The 5000-nt window shown below is 47.7% G+C and overlaps 1 protein-coding gene across 1 annotated transcript in view; it reads right to left on the reverse strand.

Moving 5' to 3' along the window:
* The window catches only part of zgc:153993 (uncharacterized protein LOC767645 homolog), a 19662-nt gene that overhangs the window by 4473 nt on the left and 10189 nt on the right, over window positions 1-5000 (reverse strand). The gene's annotated exons all lie outside the window — the stretch shown is intronic.

Here is a 5000-nt window from a genome sequence, read left to right on the forward strand (position 1 = left end):
GGGAAGGGAAGGGACATTTAAATTGAAAATAAAAAAACATGAAAAGCAAAAAGCGAGGGGAGTATAAAAGGGGAAACGGAAATTAGAGACCTCAGAAGGCCCAAAGATTCGGAGTGAGCAACATCAAAAAATTTAAATGATTAGGAAACGGGAAAAGGGACAAAAGCAACGGGACCATTTTTATGTTGACGGCCAAGGGGCCACCATATTTAAAAGATCAGCCCGCCTGATGAAGGCCAAAACCGGCCGAAACGTCGCGGCACCAGGCTGATCGCAACTAAGGCCATAAGAGCCTCAATTTTTGGACACCCCACCACCTTAGGGTGGTGGACATTTAACTTTTGGGTGGGAGTCTCTGCCTGGGACCCCTTGGATGGCCAGTGCATTGCTTCCCCCGGGGCTTCGCCCCAGGGGAAGGCCTAACTCTTAAACCTAACCTAACCTAACCTAACCCTAACCGTCACAAGGCTTCCAATCACAGAGTCCGTCAGTTTCTTGATCTGGTCAGAATCAGCGTTTTATGCAGCCCCCCAGACACCGTTCAGAGAGGTGAATGTTACCTTCACTGTAAGTTTCCTGCCTAAAAGGGGTCCAAAGGTTTTTGACAGGGTTAAAGTGGGGTGAAGCAGTGGCCCATGTCATTAGTTTTTCATCCTGAAGGCCTTCAGTGGCCAGAGTGGAACACTTTGATGGATGTGATGCGAGCGTTGACTTGCATAAAAATCAGTCTTCTTGATAAACAGTTTAGGTTCTAAAACTTGGCAGTAGGTTTTGGTTCCATTTTCAACCCCAAAAGGTCCCTCTTGCTCCTCTTTAAACATACCTGCCCCTACCAGTACCCCACCGCCACCTTGCTGGCGTCTGAATCGTTTCAGCCTATGTGTCTTGTCCAGAGGTGGTGGGTTTCAGCCTCTGGCCCCTCGTCCACGCCTCTGAGCACGGAACACCTCGTGATACTCCAGGTCGGTTGCAGTTGTGGAATAGGGCAGCGCTGGAGGATAATGGGTTCCTGCTAGCTTCCTGCCTGATTCTTCTCAAATCTCTGGCGGTTCGTTTGCATCTTTTCTTCTTAACACGTTTCCCTGTTGACTATTTGCAACAAAACGTTGATGGTTCTTTGATCGCGGCCCAATATCTGCGACACTTCAAGAGTGCTGCATCCATCTGAACGGGGACAATTTTGGACTTTCTAGAGTCAGTTAAGTCTCTTTTTTGGCCCATTTTTCCTCAGCAGAAGAATCTGCCCAATAATGATGCACGCCTTGATATAAGGTGTTAGGCTCCTTAGGCCACACCCCCTGTAATAACCACCACCTGATGTGCATTACATCCAATAAGCATTCCAGTTTTTACAGCTTGGAGTTGGAAACTATGGATAAAAAGATGATATGGTCAAAATAATAACTTGCCTAATAATTGTGCACATAATTAATATCTATTTTTATTTATTCATGCATTTATTTAGTTTTAAAGAACATTGCCACACTGGATCCCAGATTGGCAGGGTCGACCCGCCTCAGCTCGCCATCTGGGCACATTCACATTGTTAGCATTGTTAGCATTGTTAGCTGGAACGCTGTGACGTAAACAATGGATAGCATGGCCGGAGAGACGAGGTCAGCTTTGTTGTTTCCTAGGTCTGCACGATAATTTGGGAGGATGGAATCTGTGGCTAATCTGGAAATATTGTAACGGACAACATTTCAATAATTTGTGAAATGTCCCAGGCTACTAACATCACCATCGATGACCATGAGCAGCTCAGGAGTTTGCGGAGCAGATGGTGGATCTGGTGATCTTGTCAGTTTCGCTGCTACGGTATGTTCAATAAAAAGTTGCATCATATCGCTACTCAAGCTCCGCTTGGTGGGACGTCCTGAGCGTGGTATGAGCGGCCATTAATATAGCGTCCTGCTAAATTCCGCGATTAAGTGACCTTGCAATCAACGAAATGCTGCGAGGAGCCTCCCATAATGCCGAACGACCCGCGTAGTCAGTGTTGCAACTTAACTAAAGTCAACCTCACAATTTGGCAGCACCAACCCTGACCTCCCCACCAATCTGATCACAACCCTAACCCTCACTACAACAGGAATACATCAGATCCAAGGTCCTTGTTTAGCCTTAACCAGACGAGGCTCAGATGGTGTTAGCAGTTCTGGAGGGACAGATGATCACTCCAGTGTGCTGCTCTTTTAGTTGGTGATCCTGGTGGGGATGCCAAGCTGGTAAAAGTTGGAGGAACTGGTCACTTCTTTGAGGGGGCTTGTTAGCAGCTCTGTGCTAGCAAGCTGGGTGGCTCCTGTTGCAGAAATTAGCCTGCGAGCCTTGTGGTTGGTGGCTAAGAGACCTTGTCTTGCAGTATCTTGGTCAGGCGTAGCTGCGGTGAGGAAGGGCAGTGCAGCTGCTTTTGTTAGCCGGTTGCCAGAGAGACCGCGGTATTCTTCGTACAGATACAGACCCAACCTACACTGGACCTGATCTGAGCTCCTGGCTACAGACGAAATCCCAAACAAAGCGCATAGCAGGTAGAGCAGCGCTACTTCATCCCCATGAGCTCTCAAAAAGGGAACAACCTTTTCCCTCAATGCATCTGATGACAAAGGACGACCTGCTCAAAAATCCTCGTTGAAACCTGAGTCGTACTGTCGTCACTGAGATAATAACGAGTATTACCTGAATGTGCAGAGCTCGTGAAGCTCAAAACAGGCCAGACCACAAAGTGCACACCTAATGGCCAGCGATGTTGGAAATGTGGACCCTCTTCAGCCTGAGATTTGTGGCACAAAGAGACCTAGCAAGACCCGTAAAGCGCAACGTCTGACAGTCATATATGTTGCTGTTCAACAGATTCAGAAAGGTGTGCTCACAGTCATTGCTCCTACAGCAAAGGTACACCTGGACAGACCAAATCCTCAAAGTAAAGGTTCTACTCCGGGATGGAGACAGGGTACTAGAGACAGCTGGTTCTGAATGATGGCTCAGAGCAAAGTTTCATCTTGCCACAGGCCTCGCAGCACCTAAACCTCCAGTCCTGAAACACTAACCCTGCTAACTGTTTATCAAGAAGAATTGCAGCTTCGCGGTGCTTCAGTTCACGTGCAAGTATGGCATAAGTCAAGCCTTCGCCTCTAAAACCCGAGGTCTCTCTGCACATTCCTACCCAGCAAAGACTCGACAACGGACGTGTATACATCTCTGTGTTTATCCGGATCTTCGTAGCATTGAGCGGAGCCTTGCTAAGTATGCACAACACGCTAATGTATACTGCCAGGAGATGCTAACACTGGAGAGATGGGCTATGTTGCAGTGATGTGACCTGTAGCGGTGATACCGATTCCAGAATCCTGGCTCATGTGGCATCATCATCAAGTGGCAAAACAACAAAGACAGAATTGTCTTCAACTGCACCTTCCAGTACAAAGGGAACCTCTTAATGACCCCCCCCACATCACTACCAACAGCCCTTATCCAGGTTCAGCAGTACCCTGGATATGAAAAGAACTGCAGAGCCAAAAATCTACCGGTAGGGTAGGGTAGGGTTTAGCAAGTCCTACCTTTGGTAAGACATGCAGCCCTTGCTGCGACGTCAATGCCCTACAGCGCCACAGTCGAGACCTCTGGTCTTCCCTTTCAGCAGATTCACCACATGCAGGGATCTCTTGAAGGCAACCGCCTGATCCCAACGTCGGGTGGCTGATCCAGACTCAGCCTGTGAAGCACCTCCCGACAACTGGGCAAATCAAAAGGCCCCACACCAACCTCGATTTTATCGAAAATTCTTCCTGTTAGGAGGGAGAACTTCCTTGCTTGTTGGGGCCCTGGTTCCTGTAACACACCTAGAGGCTATTTTGACTGTAGCTAACACTGACAAATAAAGATGAGTTGATTTGGCATCTCTGACTGCCGACATACATGAAGGGACAAAGAAAGAAAGACAAATTTAGGCCATTTTTAAAGATTTTAGCAGTGGCGGGCCGTGCATGTCACCCCTAGGCCTTCAGTCGTGAATCAATCCAACCCTCAATAACTATTTTAAGGCTATAAAACTTCCACTGCAGGTACAGCTGCGACACACATAAAAAAGCGTCAAAAATAACCTGATAAAATTGCAATATTATTTAGGAATATAGCAACATTTTACTCCCCAAAAATCCTGATTATTTGTACACAAAATCCATCCTCCTTTCTTTCCTCAAGAAGATTTCAATGACTCTGTTGTGCAGATTATCCGTGCGTTTCAGTTCCATCAAGACGTCCTTTTCTATCGCCATCCAAGCTAATGCTGAAAGTCGAGCCTGCCCTGTCGTATTTCTGGCATACGTTTTAATTCACTTTAGGGCTGAGAATGTCCGTCCAACAGAAGCAGTAGACACGGGGATGGTCACCGCCAAACCGCCACAGTCTATCAGTCTTTTAAAGATTTCCCTATTTTTCTTCACCTTTTCGTTGCGGAGCTCCGTTCCCCTGCGCACTTGCTCGCTCGGCTGTAGATCCACTCTGGTTTCCCCTAAAGTTTTGGAAAGCACCGTTGCTTGCAAGTGTCCGGCAGTGCTTTGGTGCCGCGTTGCTGCCTTGGTTAGCCGAGCCAAATTTACAAATCCAGTGTGGCTCCAAACACCACGTCGATCAGTGGCCAATAACAAGCACTCCCAGCAAGACAATTAGCAGCGTTCCTCGGAGCCTGTGAGCCCGGAGTACCGCTCGTAGTTAGCGGACTGAAAGTGGCGGACAAATCCTTTTCCCGGTTAGCTCTGGCTAGTACACTCTCTGACTGTCCAATCAAAGCCCGTGAATACGCTGACGTTTCCTACGCCTGCTAGAAGGCCTTGGGGTCGCCAACTCACAATCTGATTGGTTGAAGCAACAGTTTGATCGACATTTTTTTTATGCTACAGGGCCCGCAGAACTGATTGTGAAGGCCTCCAGGCAGATTTCTCTGACCCTGGCAACAAATAGTGGCTGCAATGTGATTGGTTAAATGCTTGAATATGAAAATA

Source organism: Takifugu flavidus, chromosome 2 (genome assembly GCF_003711565.1).
Source record: "Takifugu flavidus isolate HTHZ2018 chromosome 2, ASM371156v2, whole genome shotgun sequence".
Classification (NCBI taxonomy): domain Eukaryota; kingdom Metazoa; phylum Chordata; class Actinopteri; order Tetraodontiformes; family Tetraodontidae; genus Takifugu; species Takifugu flavidus.